At 40.9% G+C, this 17,087-nt stretch overlaps 2 protein-coding genes across 2 annotated transcripts in view; one reads left to right on the forward strand and one right to left on the reverse strand.

Moving 5' to 3' along the window:
* LOC137573831 (glutamate transporter polyphemus-like) overlaps window positions 1-17,087 on the reverse strand; it is a 66,093-nt gene that overhangs the window by 31,982 nt on the left and 17,024 nt on the right. The gene's annotated exons all lie outside the window — the stretch shown is intronic.
* The window catches only part of klu (klumpfuss), a 32,879-nt gene that overhangs the window by 10,656 nt on the left and 5,136 nt on the right, over window positions 1-17,087 (forward strand). Inside the window, 1 exon segment of the mRNA XM_068285878.1 lies at window positions 7,055-7,111. The gene's annotated coding sequence lies outside the window, so the exon portion shown is untranslated.

Raw genomic sequence — 17,087 nt, forward strand, 5'->3', positions numbered from 1 at the left:
AACCAAAGAATTAAGCAAGGGAAGAGTCACCCTTCATCAGTTTTGGTATAATGACTTGGCAAAGGAGCCAAAAAAAAAAAAAAAAATACCAACAGGAACGGCTCTATATATTTAGGAAGGAAAAGGGGAAACTGATTAGCCAGGCATTGATTTAATTGAAACTCTTAAAACGGATGTTATTACGCAACATGCAGTGTGATTTCATTTGATTAGATGATGATGCAAAAAACAGAAAACACCGACAGATTTCTGGCCTGGAAAAACTATTTGGGCGTTATAACTGAAAAGGAAAGGTTTCCGTATTTGACCCTGTCTCTCGTTTCCCAAATGACTTGAATGTTTTTCAATCTCGCCCAAGAAACTAAGCAGGAAACCCCTAAAAGAATGTCAAAAATTCCAAGCCAAGTAATCGCTACGACTTGGGTATACCATGCACCAAAAGAACAACAGACGGACAGACTGATAGAAAAAAAGGCCAACATGAAAATGGAAATTTTAAAGTCAATCTAGTTAAGAAATAAAGTGAAATGAAGTTTTGGAATTTCAAATGCAACTTTAAGAAAAGTCTATGCCACATTTAGTGTCATTTAGGGAAGGGTGAAAAATTTGTGACTTGTTTCAATTAGCAGACACGCAAAGGCCCGCAGCAATGTCAAAGGATTAGACAGGACCTCGAGTTTAACTCTCTCCTTTGGTTATTATTTTGGTAACGACTTAACTCCTTAGCATATAACTTATGGTTAGCTTGTGTGTGTGTGTGTGTGAGTGTGTGTTTGAATAGAAAACAAGGCAATCAAATTACAAAACTAATCGCATGCAAGCGAGCGAGCAAAACAAGTTAAATGTCTCGTCGGAGGCCTCGCGGTGTGGATTACAACTTGGCCAAGTTTTCTTTCGAGGTTGTTGTTGTTGTTGTCGTCGTCGGGGGTGAAGTGTGTGTTGCGATGGAAAAGAAAAAGTCAAAAGCAGGTGGGTGGATATGCAAAACAACTGCAATGCGTGCGGCAATTGCAAAAAAAAAATACAATAAAAGGGAGAAGAAAGAACAAAGACGAACAAAAAGGAAAGGAAAACTTTTGCCTGCAGTGGCACAGAGGGACTCGACAGTCAGTCAGTCAGTCAGTTACATAGGTCGACAGGAAGTGCGCAAAATGCCACAACTTGCGACCGCATTGAATGTGGCAAAAACAAAATCCAAAGAAGAAGAAAAAATTGTATCTGTTTGTATCTATTAAAGTTGTTGCATGTTTAGAGCTTGTAAACAAGCTTGTCGCAAGGCAAAAACAAAACAATGCAAAAAGCAAAAAGGAAAATAATTATTAAATTAAAAGTTGAAGCTACTCGAAATGCCGATGATGATGATGATCATGTCGATGTCGATGTTGATGTCGATGATGATGATGAAAAAGAAAAAAAATACAGCAGAAGGCGTCTTACCAAGCCAAGGCGTGACTCCACCCACCAAATAGACAGCAAAAGGCAATGGAGCAAAAATGCAGCCAGCCTGTAAGCTTGTAACTCTATGAATGTATGTATATGTGTGAGTCAGTGAGTAAGTGAGTGAGTGAGTGAGTAAGTGTATGTGTGAGTGTGAGCGTGCATAATTATGGAGTCTCATGACGATGACGATGGCGATGACCACAGCGACTGGTCATTAACTGCCTGAAGAGCCAAGTGAGGCGGAGGTGCTTCTGCTGTCCCGCTGGAGGGGGCGAAACAGTAGCCAATGCCAAGTGCCAGACCAGTCGCCAGTTGCCAGTTGCAACTTGCTGTTGCTAGTTGCTAGCAACAACAACAACAACAACAACTACAGAAGCGGCATTATAAATAATTATTAGCAATTGTCTGTTGCAGGTGCAACAAGCCATGCCAACTTTTATACCTTATTGTTGACTTGAAACAACAACAAAAACGAAAACATTCTCGAAAAATGCTAACTTAAAAAAAAACACAAAAACAAAAGACTTAAGCAACAAACTTGTTCATTAACATTACCTTTACCCAACACAGAGATAGAGATAAAGTGAGAGAGAGAGAGAGAGAGCTGCGATGCAATCTTCAAATTTTCCGATTTTATAAATTTTTCTTAAACTTTAAGAAACAAACGTTTTTCAGTAGAATATGTTGGGTTATCGTGTGCTCAGCGGAGAGTGTGGCAGAGGGGGAGACTATCAGGGGGCTGTGGAATATCGTTAAGGGGCCACCCAAGCGCTATCAGAGTCTTTCCATTCCCCTCCAGTTTTTATTTTTATTATTATTATTATTATTTTTTAGTTTTTTTTTTGGCCGCATTACACCAACGCATTCAAGGCATTCAGGTAGCCAAGGAAAATACAGACTCCAGACTCACATTCCCCTCTCTCAACCGACCACCTTCCTCTTCCTGCTGCTTCTGCTCCTCCTCCTCCCTCCGTATTTTTTTCTTTTCTGTTGTAAACGTCAAAAAAAGAAGAAGAAACCACTCAAAAGTTGAAGGAGTAGAAGCCGAAGAAGGCAGCAGAGAAGAGCAGAGAAAAATTATTAACTGGCATTTTAATGATGATAATGATGATGCCCCGTTGACGTTGGCTGCAGTGGCAACTGCAACTGCGTCGGTGGCTAGACAGAGAACCCTTTTTACAATGCTGGAAGGGAGAGGTTGAGCGAGTGGGAGAGGGAGGAAATTATGGTTCATGTTTGTTGTTGTAAGCGGCGTGATATTTATCAGCTAAAGTTTTAGGCATTTTGAAAACAACAACCACAAAAACAGAAGAGAAAAAAAAAACAAACTGGCGCCAGGCTTTATGTATTTCCCCTCCCCCCCCACCCCCCAAAAAAAAAACTTTAAAAGAGAGCGGGGTGGTGGGGGGGAGAGAGGAGATAGGCAAAGGCAGGTGGATATGGAAAGAGTAGAACAGGGTTGGGCTTACTTGGATTTGAGTTTTCTGAGTCTTGAGTCTGCGTTTGGCTTTGGCTTTAGGTTTGGGTTTGGGTTTGGGTTAGGGGGCATTCTAGTCACTCTATACATACAAACATATGTATGTATGTATGCACATTTGTATATGTATAAGTGTGGCTGCTAAGCAAATCAATTGGCTATGAATTTTAATTGATTTTTTTCTTTTTTTTTTTTTCGTTCGTTCGCTGGTTCGTTCGCTCGACTGGAAGTTGTATTTCATTTTGCAGCTTTCGTTGCGCTTGTAAAAGTCATTTTCGCCTTTCGCAGATCAAGCATGAAAATAAGTTTTGCCTCTTCGTCTGAGTTTCTTGCCCCGCCACTCTCTTCTCTTGCTTTCCATTGTGGCTAATTTTAAAAGGCACCCACAATTCGCCGCAGCAGCAGCAGCAACATCAGGACTCAGACATTGCGGGAATGCAGACGAAGTGAAGTGAAGTGAAGTCTGTTTGCAACATGCTTAATGTCATGCAGCGGCAACTGCAACAACAACAACTGCAACGCACTGTCACTGTCATGCATCATCATCTTGGCAGAGTCCATGTTGTCTGCTGTTTGAAAATTATTGCATGTCTCAAAGCGCAGAGCTCAGCTTCAGCTTCAGCTTGAGATTCCAAGTTGCCAAAGGAGCGCAACACTTGTTGGCATTGGCTTTGGCTTTTGGACTTTAGGCCAGACAGCTAGCCAGCCAGCCAGCCAGCCATCCAGCCAGCCATCCTTTCAGTGAGTGATGCGATTATCTGCAAGATTCGCTTATCTACGGTGATCCATCAGCTGCTGCTGCTGCTGCTGATGTCTGCAGTGGCCTGCAGTTAGTGGCTAGTGGCACAGTGCAACCAAAACTTACACACACACACACACACACACACTCAAAAGACAAGCTGGGTGTGTAGAAATTAATAGAAAACTAAAATTCCTTTTAAAGTTCTAACTTGTGCTTTGTAATTCCCAACAAGTTTTAGCCTTGTTTCAGTTCAAATACAAAAGTTTTCTATTCACCAACTTGTTAATAAAAACTATTTGTTCCACTGTGCTGCTGCTGTTTTTTCCCACATGTGTGTGTGTGATCAGAGGTTTCTTCAGATTTCCTTTTCGTGCAAAAATGCGTAGCCTGCGCGGGCGTCCTCTCCATATAAATTAGAATGTGAGTTGCGTATTTCTTATATGTATTTCTGGTTGTTTTTTTCTCTTTCGTTTTTTTTTTTTTAATTTACTCTTTACCAGCTCCCACGGTCGAGCGGACATGGAGACTGGGATTGAGACTGAGACACTGGCCGCACCAGCACCCGCTAGCAAAAGCCTTGCGGTTGATGTTGCTGTTGTTGTTGTTGGCCAGGAAGCAGGCTTTTGGGTTTGGGTTTGGATTGAGTAAAGTAAACCACAGTGGGTTGCCTTCTTGATACCTTTTTTTTTATCTCTCTCTCTTAGTTTAATTTTTCGTTATTTTTTTTTTTTTTTTGTTGACTTTGATTGAAAGTTGACACAGCCAAGCGTTGAAAACCACATCCGTGGTGGGGGCCTACGCAGCAGCAGCAACAGCAATGGCAACAGGAGCAACATCAGCAACATCAGCAACTTTAGCTTCTTTTTATGTCTCCCCTCTCTCTCTCTCTCTCTCTGTCTCTCTCATCTATCTTTCTGTCTGTCTGTCGTCTGTGGCATCTATGCAAATGCAATTAGTTTTTGATTAAGTTGTAGGCACCCAAAAAAAGACAACACAAAAAGCTTCAGTAGAAGAGTATTTTTTTGCTGTTGCTGCTGCTGCTGCTGCACCCCCAAAGTACACTTAAGCTTGCAATGAAATAAAGAAAAACTACCAAGCGACAGACCGTTAAATTGTTGCAATTACCAAAGTGAGTTGCTGGCGTACACAAGTGTTGCTAGTGTGCATGTTGCTGCCGCCATATTTGAGTGTAAAACAATATGCAAAGTCTCTCTCTGTGTGTGTGCGTCTTTTGGGTGGGTGTGTTTGTGTGTGTGTGTGTGTGTGTCCATTGTAGTTACTGCTTACAGCAATTGTTTAGCACGCGCTGCTAATTTTGGTTTTGCAGCGGCAACACAAGCATCAGCCTAGCAATTTTTATGTTGCATGCACGCCTCGTTGATTGTAGTAGTAGGTGGGCAATGCCTTCTCCCCCTCCACATCCCTCGCGCACACAGAAAAAAGAACCCCCCGCCCTCTTCATGCACCCACCATTTGCCAGTTCTGGCAGGCACTCCAATCATTTTAATAACAGTTTTTCCCAACTACTGTGGTCAGTCTTTTTCTAGGGTCTCTCTACTCCTCCCAAAACGCCGCCTCCTCCCCCTGCAAGAGTCAAACGATTTTCAGATATGCATGAACAAAAAAATAAACCAAAAAATCCAAAATTCAACAACTACAAAAACACAAAATAGACAAGCGATTTCGCCTCATTTGAAATTCCTCTGAAACGAAACGAATAGAGAGAGAGAGAGACAAAAACAAAAAAATATGATGTTTATCTGCTGCTTGGGTTTTTGTAGTTTAATTTTTCGAGTAGGCGTTGGTCTAATTTACGCATAGATAGAGCTGACTTTTGGGGCCAAGGTTCAGGGGCGATAAGGGGCGAGAGCCAGCCCCAGGCCTAGGCAGAGGCGCATCTTTGCTTTGCTGGTGAGCTAAATGAGATTTTGTTTTTTCCCCCTCTCTCTCTCTCTGCTTTTTTTTTTTTTGTAGTTTTGTTTGGTTGTGGGTGCCAGATAAGATTGAAAATGAAACAAAAAAATGCAAAGCCAGAGTTTATCAGCAGCGGCAACTCTAGCCACCAAACTGGCGGCCCGGCAGCTGCAAGTCAACTTTTGAATACAGAAAATTGTTGTTAGGCTAATAAATTCATATGCCCCGCTGCCGCTGGCTATGAATATAATGTGGAATATCTGAACAAGTTTTGTTTTTTATTTTTTTTTTTCTGTACTGTGGGGCGGCGGTGGTGGCGGCATTTTTGTTAAGGTCGCACAGCTGTGCAGTAGCCAAAAAAAAAAAAAAAATATACAAAAAAACTAGCTGCTGGTCATATGCCACATGCAACGGCAACAACAGAACCGCAACATGCCATGTTGCATGCCTAATTTGCAACAGGTGGCAATCGATTGCTGCTGCTGCTGTTGCTGTGGTTAACAAGCATCCGCCCCGCCAGCAACATGTCACTTTTTTCAGCCCCCCCCGCTACGTTTCAACCTCACTCTTTTTTTCTCTCCATCTCTCTCTGTCTCTCTCTCTCTCGGACAATTTATGTAAATCATTTTGTTGACAATTTCAAGTGTCTGATAAATGTTTACAAATAATTAGCAAATAATAGCAAAATGCTAACAATCTAAAAACCAAAAAAGGCTAAAACCACAATTGCCAGTTGACATTTTGATTGTTTCTAAATAACTAATGAGCAAAAAAGAAAGAGAGAGAGAGAGAGAGAAAAAAAAAAACAAAACACAAATTATAATTTATTTAAAGCAAACTATAAAACTCTTAACTGGCTTTACTCCCCAATCCCCCCCATACCACTCCCTCCACCCGACCATTAATCAGTTTCTGCCAAGTTGTTATTGTTGCCTTCAATTTCTATTCGAAATACATAACGAAAAATAAAAAGCGGCTAAGCTTTGTAGTCTGCGGCCACTGTTTGGCCACGCCCACCTAATTGCTATACCCATATACATATGTACATATATACGAAGGGGGGTGGCCCTCTTAATTTTGCAACTAAATATTAAAACACTTCAATCAATCAATGTCCAAAGATATACAAAAAGAGAAGGAGATAGAGATAGAGAGAGAGTGAGCCAAAAGGTGAAATTTTTAAGCCTATCTGCAAAAATTTGCTCAATATTTTCTATATACACATATTAAATTTAGCAAGTTATAAATATTTATTTATGCTAGCAACATTCTCTGCCAGCATTTTGATTAATGATTGCTCCGATTCGATTTCGTTCGAGTCGACTATAATTACCACAGCAATTAGCAGTTTTTGAACAAACTTTGACTTCCATTTAACAATTTGTCAAAACGAAAAAAAAAAAACACACAACATTAACACAGTATTTTTGTAAATTTTCCAATAATTTTGCGTTTATTAATTTACCCTCTTCTCTTTACAGAACATGCCAGTATCCGAGAATTTTTAGAGAGACCCACAAAGTCTAACTCTAAATCAGGTAAGTCTTATTTGAGAGGCAGCTGCTTTTTTTTTTTTTGTCGACAATGACAACCCTGGCCTGGCCTGGCTTGGCTTGGCTTGGCTTGGCTTGGCTTGGTTTGACTTGGCCAATGCCGGCTCACGCACTCTCAGCCACAACAACAACTACAAGCTTTGCAACCTTCACCAATAACAAAAAAAAAAAAAAATCACAAACACAAAAAAAATAACCAACAAGAAAAACTAAAATAAAGCTGAAACGCATTTTGAATTTAATGCGTGAGATGTTGATTGTTGGCAGCAAGAGTGGTGGTGGGGTAAGGGGTAGGGTAGGGTAAGGAGTACGAGTAGGAGGCGGGGCAATGGAGGGATCGATCTTGTGCGCCTGTCCAGCTTGCAACATTCAAGTGTCGTCTTGTTGTTTCGCTTGAATTTTTCGACTCGAATCTCTTTAAGAGGTGAATGGATGAATTAGCGATGGCATTAAACTCACGACAGACCGCCCCCTTGTTGGCCAAAAGAATCTGAGTTAAACATGGCTTAGATGGCATACGATCAATGCCATCTCCAAGATCTCTCTGTCTCTGGCCCGACTGACTGGGCGATCGTTTAAGATCGTCGTGGATCGAAGTTGCGGGAGTTACAGGCTCAGAGCAGATCAGCAACGACCTTCCAAATGGCCAAATTGCCATTGAAACTGAAATGAAGTTGAACATTTTAGACAGATTGCCAAGTTTTGTCATATGAAATACAACGACCAACTCCAAGCTGCTGCAGCTGGACGAGATTTTTGAAGATTAATTGCTTGCGACAGTTTGCTCTGTTGCTGCTGTTGCTGCTGCTGCTGCTGCTGTTGACCATATAGAATTGCCTTGCCATTGGTTAAATAAATTAACATGACGTTAACTACCAACTACAGACACAAAACTACAACTCAATTTGGCGACCTTTTGGCGATTAAGGCCAAATGCTTTTTTTTTTTGCGCTTCATGTTGGAAATTTATTTGTTCAACAAATTTCTTTTGACACGCCCCAACAAAAGCCACTTTTTCGGGGGTCCGAATGAACGTATCGCACTTTTGGTGTCATCACATTTGTGTATTTAATTCATTTTTTGTTTGAGCTGCGTTGTTGTTGTTGCCGCTTCTTTTTTTTATTCATAAGCGCCTCAACATGAAATACAGCTTAATTAACAGAAAGAAAAACAATCTGAAGCGCACTCTGTTGCTTGTTCATTCATTCATTCATTTTCGGATGCCATTCCATTCCATTCAGAGTTCGAGTTCGAGTCAGAGACAGAGACTTTGGCAACAAGTGTTATTTATGTTGACAAATTTATCACAATATTGTTTCACATAATTGGCCAAACAAAACGGTTCAGTGACGGTGAGTTTTTTGTTTTTGTATCTCTTTTCAAGAACCAACGGTAAATACTACTCGTTTTTATCCATCCATCCAACCATCCAACCATCCATCCATCTATCTATCTATCGACAATTCGAACCAATAAACAAACGAATCAAATTACAAAAAACAACCAAATGAAATGAAATCAAATTAACACCTGGGCAACCTGGCCATTCGACCAATCGACCAATCGATTCTCCCCTCCCTATTGGCCTTTTGCTACTCTCCGCGGGGTGATCGATCAACATGAGAGTCCAAAGTGTTGCATAAATTAAGCATAATTGTATGTGTTCTCGGTTAGAGTTTGAAATTAGCATATCAAATACAACATAATTGCGCGATAATCGTTCAAAAGACTTAACAAAGAAATCATCTTGAAGAGATTATTGATTATAAGCCAAGAGAAGGGCAGAGGGGATTTGAATCCTTTAGCCAGGTCTAAGCGTTTCCGAGTCGAGGGCGGCGCAGGATGGCGTGGCGTGTCTAGGATGGCAGCTGGGGGAGATGGGGGAGTTGTATAATGCAAAGTGACAGCCACGGCTTGTAGGCAATCAAAATGCAAGGCAAAACACGCGTTCCAGATCCAACTTCAAGCTAAAAAAACACAAACACACACACACACACACACACACCCAAACAGCAACCAGCTGGCAGTAACTGGCAAATTGAAAGAACTTGTTGCCAGTCAGCCCGTAATTCCATTCCGGGGCAAAGGAAAAATAAAAATTGAATGCTTTTTGCACTTGCTTTTGCTTCTCTGCGGTTTGCTGTTTGCCTCTACTTTACTTGGTTGTTGTTTTTTTTGTTTTTTTTGTTTTTTGGTGGTTACAACTATTGATTACATGGCAAGCACGCAGGGTTCACATTTCCCTGATGTGTGGATGCGGGTGAATATCGAAATCGGAATGAGGTTGTGTGACGGGGCAACAGGCAACTTGGAGCCAACGGAGTCTGTAATTAATGCGGGAGCTTGGGCTCTGACATTTTTCAGAAATTTATTATACCAAGGTGGATTTATAGTCGGCGACATTTTGATAGTTTTGCCCCCTTGTGGTTAAACTGGAGCCAAGTATCCACATCGATCGATCGTTCGATCGATCTGTTGCTGTTGCTCTTGCTGCTGTCGCTGTGTTGTGTTGCTCTTGTTGCTGGGAATGGGAAGAGCAACACCAACAACAACTAGTACCCTTAATGCTCATCATGTGCGCGCGCGCATATATAATTTGGCTACCCGATAATGATCGGCCTTTGGCATAATAAATTTTACAGAAATGCCGCAAAACGTTTCAGTGCAAAAAAAAAAAAAAAAAAAAAGAATAACAAATTCAAAAAAAAAAAGCGAAAAACGACTTTCGGCTGCTACCCCCAAAAACCAAAACGGAGCATTTCTCTGTTGTTGTTGCTGTTGCTGTTGCTTGCTGTGTGTATATCTTCTTCAGTCAATCTATATTAATTTTTATATAGCCCTCAGATGATCATTGTGTGACGACGATAATGATGATGATGATGATGAAGAAGAAGCAGTCACGCTGCACTTTCATAAATGCCAAAAAAGACAACACAAAATTTCACCTGCTTTCACAAAGTTGATTAAAAATAAATATGCAGCGACGTCGTCCTCAGCAATTCTGAAGGCAAGAGCGAAGGCTTTTTTTTCTCCTTCTTTCGATAATTCCGTTCTGATAATGTGACGGACAGGCAATGCCTGTTTTTTGCTCTGTTGATTATGATGGTGGTGCTGGTGGTGCTAGGTGGTGGAGAGTGCACCGCTTCTTGACCCAGATGAGCAGCGGCAAAATGCGTGAGTGTTGAGCCAAAAATCGTTTAAGGCTAATTGCAAAAGATCGCATCATGTTTGATGATGAACCAAAATGAAACCCCAAAACAGCAACATCTCATTGAGAAAGTGAGAGAGACAAGAGCGGTTGATCGAGATAGGGCGAGAGGGGCGGGTGGAGGGTAGGGGGTATCCGGGGGGTGGTCATATAGTAGGTGGACGAGATTGCCTTTTGGCGCTGACCCAAAACCTTTTACCGAAATCAAAGACGAACACAGCTAAAACAAATGATGATTGCTGGCCCCTAAAGGTTAAAAATTAAATAAATTTTTCTCTCTCTTTCTCTCTCTCTCTCTGAGTGTGTGTGTGTTGGTCGAGAAGGTTTTTGTAGTCTAGCCAAAATGGCAGGCGGTACATACACACATACATACGTCTATGGCCAACCATTCATTTGTGGCCATATATAATTAGCATGAAATGAGTAGGGATTTTTAAGTTAAATATTTCAAGAGTTTTGCTTGTGGCGCTTTTTGTGCCCTCCCTATCCCTCCCTCCCTCGCTCCCTCCATCTAAACCACCATCACTCGTTTGCCTTACCATTTGCATCGTTTGTTGTATATGTTAATTTTTGGCGCTTAAGCAATTAGGCAGCAAATCGTGTGGCTAATTATGATAAACATTTGAGAAACCAACCAAAAAAAAAAAAAAAAAGAAACAAAAAAAAAAAACAACTAGAAAAGAAAGATACCAAAAAAAACATAAATGGCAAACAGGAAGTGTTGGTTAGTTAGTTGTTGGTTTTTCCCCCTCCCCCGTCAACCATTTTAGTCTTTTTTTTAATATAAATGATGCAAATATCTGATACATTTCGTCTAGTTTTTTAGCACCTTTTCAATTTCGATCGACAAAGGCCTTTAAAACTGGCCAGTTACAAAAACAAAACCAGTTTATGGTATCTTTTGATACTCCTTTTTGTTTCTGCCGTGGCCCATTTCATGCCCATTTGGGCAACAGGCAGGCGCCTGACCAGGCCGATAAGGCGGCAATGGTTTAATTTAGCTGCACCAGCACCAACAGCAGCACCAGCAGCAGCAGATGACGACAGGATCGTTGCAACAACAGCAAAAAAGAAGAAGTAGCAGCATAAAACAAATGTGTCTGTATATAGCAACTAAATTGACTTTGATCACGCGATCCCCCTTGGCCCAGGCTAAGGCGCGGTCGGCCTCAAACGGAAGTATGCTAAGCAACTTGTTGCTGCTCCATTCGATGCAGCAGCAACAGCAGCAGCAGAGGCAGAGGCAGCTGAAGGTGTATATTGCAAAAATAATTACATTTGATTGTAAAGGCCACAGCTAGAGAGGCTCTCTGACTCTCTAGCTAGCCTAGCTTGGACTTGGACTCGGCCCAAAGAAAAATGTGCAACATGATTGCAGTTTACAGCCCCGGCAGCAGCAGCAACAGTAGAAGCTAACAACAACAACAAAAACCAACAGATAAAATGCATTTACAATTGAATTTGAATGTAATTTTATTTAAGTTGCGGTCAGCCAGGGGGCGCATGTGTGTGTCTGTGTATCTGTGTGTTTGTGTGTGTGTGTGTGGAAGTGAATAAGTGTTGCTGCTGTTGCTCCTTGCACGGCAGCAACAATTGGCCAAGTGGCAGGAAATTGCCATTATCTGGCATTATCCACTTGGTCCGACAGTAGCAAAATAGCCAACATAGTTTGGGGCGTAGGTTGTTGCTTTTGTTGGTCACAACGTCAATCTGAAGATCAGAGGTTTCAATGACTTCTCTCTATCTCTCTCTTGTAATTAATGATTTTTGAACTCACTTATGAGTGTGTGTGTGTGTAGTAGTAGTAGTAGTAGTAGCAACTACAACAATTAGCATATCGTTAACTTGAACAATATTGACGTCAAATTTGGTTCAAAACTTAATCACATTCAATAAATTACAGTGATCACTTTAATTGCAATGCGCCAGCAATTGCAACGAGCCACAAATGAGACTGGCATACAAAGTCGAAATGCAAAATCGAATGATGATTGTTGCGGGAGTCAGCCATACGGAAAAGAAGAACACACACAAACAACAATTTGTGCCATTTGCCCTTCAACTGCAGCAACATGTTGCTTGTTATCATTGGCTGGCAACTGTTGTAGGCGTACCTCAATCTAACTATCTATCTGTTTTTTTTTTTTTTTATCACATTCAATTTGTTCTTCTCATTCCATTTGTGTTGTGTGTGTGTGTGTGTGCCATTTTAATGTAAATGGAGTTTTATTTTATTAGCCATATTTCTGCCTTGTCATGCTTTGTTTGCTTTTGCTGCTGCTGTCGCCGCTGTTTGCTGCTGTTGTCTTTGCACTTGTGATTGAAGTTGTTGTTCCTCCATTATCAATGCATATCACGTTGACTCGGCTGCTGAAGTATGGCTTAAATGGCGTCTGAGAGACACAGAGGGTACAAATGATACGGGAGTGAGAGAGCGAGAGAGGAGGGGATTAATATGGCTGACCAAAATGTAAGCCAACAATTTTTGTTTAAATAGCAAAGAGTCTCCAACATAACTCAAAGCAAATCCAGTCAGGAGACATACAGACAGAGATAGATAGAGAGAGAGAGATACGTTGACAAAGTAAAAGAGAGAGCGAGAAAGAGACAGGGTGGGATAGAGGGAGAGAGATACAGTGGCAGAGAAAGAGATACAAATTGTTTACATTTTAATTTCTGCAATTTTTGTTTGGTTAACGCCATGGCACGGGGCTTATCGCCCGCCTGGCGACATCATACAGGAAGAGGTGGAACAGGTGAGGGGTGCAGGGTTGGTTGCGGGGTCTAAAAACTTCATCAAGTTTTGTGTGTAACAAGCGTGACAAATGCTAAGCAAATACAAATGGAAATGTCTGCCTAATGGCAACTCCATTCGAGTCAATTAAGTGAAGAAAATCGAGAGAAAAAAATACACAAAGTGTCGAGAATTGGTAAAAGTTTTGTTAATAAAAGCAAAAAATTACAATAATTAATGGGAATAGAGGTAAATTTAAATTGCTTACCTTTACACGTTCTGCCCCCCTCTCCCTCTCTCCCTCCCCCATCACCTCTTCTGACCCTTCTTTTCTCTTGCTCTTTGTCATTTGCATTGTTTTATTTGGTGTTAAATTTGTTGTCATTTAATTATGCTGCAAAAACAAAAAAAAAAAAAAAAAAAAAAAAATAGCCCACGAGAACACAGAACGCGGGTGACGGTTGGCTGGAAAGGGGGAAGGGGGAGGTAGTGAGGCTTAAAAGCGACAAAGTGACAATGAATCATATTTCCCTGGCATTGCACATTTTCAGTTGCAGTTTTCTGGCCACTTCAACAATGAAACAAAATCCAAAGTTAGCACAAAAAACAAACCAAAAGAAAATCCAAGCAAACGATGCAGTTTTCTTTTCTTTTGTTCTGCCTTTTATTTTGCTTCGTTTTGTTGTCGTTGTTGTTGTTGATGTTTTTTGTTGAGCGCCATTTCCTCGTTTATTGTTTAATGTAATTAAGCATTCGCACTTTGCATTTTCGCATTTTAGCTTTTTTTTCGCACTTGTGTATCTCAACGTTTTGTTTTATTTTCGCTGCTCGTTTTTTGTGTGTGTGTTTTTTTTTTTTTTTTTTGCCCTTTTACAGATCATTTTCTTTGTGTATTATTATTATTATTAAATGGAATGGCGTTCCAGATTTTTATTCGAGAGCCAAACATTTGCTTACAAGCATGTTTTGCTGTCTGCCATTCGAGACGTCTCAACTTTTGGCCCGAAATGGTCAGGCGCCATATGTTTTTACTTTTGCCCCATTGAAAGTTTTCATAAAAAACAAAAAAAACAGAAAGTAAATGAAGATTATAATAACAACAACTTAGAATAAACCTTTGCTGAAAGCTCCTACCAAGACGTATGTATATATATAAAGTATATAAATATATTCTTGATCAGGATCAACAGCCAAGACGATTTAGCCATGTCCGTCCGTTTGAACACCTAGATCTCGGAGACTATAAGAGCTAGAGCCACTAAATTTGGTTTGTAGACTCGTGAAGGATGTACAGTTATCAAGTTTATTTCAATTTTTTCCACGCCCCCATGGAAAATATACGTATAAACGAGGTTTACTAGGCGACCGAAGTTGGCCGTAAGGTAGTGGCGGCGCTAGAGTGCATGTGTGTTTGTAAGAGTGAGTGAGATAGCATAAGCTACAATGAGACATAAAAAAGAACAAATACAGTTACAGAATTTTCAAAAGCATACAAAACTTAGTTTTCGAAAAGTGGCCATTTGAGGGCTTAGTTTCAACACTTGTTTCAACTTATGATTAGAAGAAATTTAAGTCTAGTCAGTTCAGAGGCATTGTATTATTTCTTTCAAACTCTGATGCTTTGAAATTTTTATGATAATTATTCAGATCATAAATAAAATATATACAAACATACATATACATACATATGTATGTACATGCAATGAAACTTTCGTTGGATAATTTGGTTGGCGCGTTGAGAAATTAACACTTCATTTAGCCATAATTTGCAGACCATTGTCAAATTGCTACTCCTTCGACTCCTCCCACGACAAGCGGAGGCCCATTTATGTAATTTATTTTCTTCGCTTTGTTCTTTATTTCGGTGGAACGTTTTTTTATATTCGTATGTATGTATGTGGAATAATATTTTTAGTCTGCAATAAATCACCAATCTCGACTCGACAATTCTTCTTCTCCTTGTGGTCCCTTCTGTGCTCCTCTCGCCTGTTATCCTTCCGCCTTCGCGTGCTAACAAGCAGAACCTTGGGCCAGAAGTCTCAGGCGTCGTCGCGTGAAAAATTTATGTTTTTTTTTTTTCCACCATTTTGGTTATATTTTTATTTTCATATTTTTTTTCATGTTGTTGTTGTTGTTGTTGTTGGGGGAAGAAATAAGTTTTTCGCATAGTTGTCAGCACTGCGTTGTTTAATTACCCTAATTAAGAATATTAATTGCTGTTCTTTATACGTTGCTCTCCCCCCTGTCTGACCTACCACTTTTGGGGGTTTCTGTGGGTTCATTTCATTTTGTTTTTTGTTGCTTTTAAATAGAATATGAATTATGTTATGAGGTGAAAAGAAAAAGTTTTCCGTTTTTCCATTTAAGTTGAAAATCGAAAAAGTTTAAAGCAAAGTCATGGAGTCAGAGAGTTCGAGCCATAGGACAAAGGACACGCACTCCATTAAAAACCGAATGAGAGTGAGAGAGATAGAGGCGACAGGACATACAATAACAATAACAAACCACTAACTGGCACGGCTAGCAGGAGTAGGAGGAGTAGGGATGGGTGGGGTAGATAGGACACAGGTGTCCATGTCGTTGGGCCATCAACACCTCCTTCTTCCTTGCCTTGCCATTCCTTTTGCTTTTTCTGTTTTTTTTTTCTCGCATTTATTTTTTTGCCTTTGCCGAGTCCAGCTCTTTTCATTTTCTCAACACGTAAAGCAAACACGTGACCGTTAAGGACATGGACACAGTGGCCAATCCTCGCCCTCATTCCCTTTAGCCCCCCACACCACCCCCCTTTTCTGACTCACTGTCCACCTTCATGCAGTGTTGTAGGCGCAAATTGCAAACAGAAGGACAACGACAACAACAAGGACGTAACCCCTGGCCATAAACTGACGGCTTATGGCAGACAACAGACAAAAGCTGCTCCAATGCTCCACCGCTTGCTCCTCCTACTGCTTGTGCTGCTGCTGCTGCTACTCCCGTTCAGAGTTAAGTGAAGCGTGCGGCATACAAGTTTTCCTCCACCTTCCGCTCCAGCTCCTGTCTTACTTCTTTGACTCACCCTCGTGGTGTGCGTGTGTGCACAATATTCATATATCACAAGGATAAGCGCAATGCAGCAAACGTCCTTCCAGACGTGCTGTCGTCCTTTCCTGGGCTTTGCCAACACTGCCGTTGCCACTGCCACTGCCCGTGCCCGTGCCTGTGCCTGTGCCTGGGCCTCGGTCTGAGCCTGTGCCACTGACGCCGCCCGCCATCGCTTCTGCTGAAACACTTACTGAAGTTGAGTTGAGTTTTTGTGGCACGAAACTTGCACTTCATTCTCTCACATCCTCACCATCTGCCATGGTCCTTTGGCTTGTCCTGTTCTGATCCGCGCCATGTGTGTTTGTGTGTGGTAACTTTTAATTATTTGCGAATGTTGGCGCCAGACGACGACAACGAGAACGACAACGACAACGATGACTCTAAATCCAAATCCAACTTTGTCCCCTTCATTGATTTGCTGACCAAAAAGTTTAGAGGGATAGGGCAAGATATGTACATACATATGTATGAAAGTATGTATGTACATACATACATACATACATATAGAGATGAGTTTTTGGGCGATGGTCAAGGCAAAGTCATAAACTTGAGCGCGCCATAAAATCTGCTGGCAGCGCAATAAAAATTCCACAGCGGGAGATGCGCAACGGATTCGGAGTTGGAGTTCCACATGGTTGGCGTACATACGCCTATGTTTGTATGTGCATGTGTGTGTGTGTGGACATAGCGCCAGGGCGTGACCAGGAACAAAACGCATAAAACTAACGCAGCGTAAATGTCCACAATATCTTATTTTTTTTCATTATCATCATCCTCATCATCATCATCATAATTTGGTACTCTTGTTGGCTGCCAAAAAATAAGAAATTCATTTTTTTCGTTACTTTTGTTTGCAATTGCTTTAGATTTTGCAACAATTTCAAATATTTGTGCAGCCCTGGTGATAAAAACTGTCAAAAATATCACTATTCAAGCTC

The sequence above is a fragment of the Drosophila tropicalis genome, unplaced genomic scaffold (assembly GCF_018151085.1).
Source record: "Drosophila tropicalis isolate 14030-0801.00 unplaced genomic scaffold, ASM1815108v1 contig_443, whole genome shotgun sequence".
NCBI classification, from domain to species: domain Eukaryota; kingdom Metazoa; phylum Arthropoda; class Insecta; order Diptera; family Drosophilidae; genus Drosophila; species Drosophila tropicalis.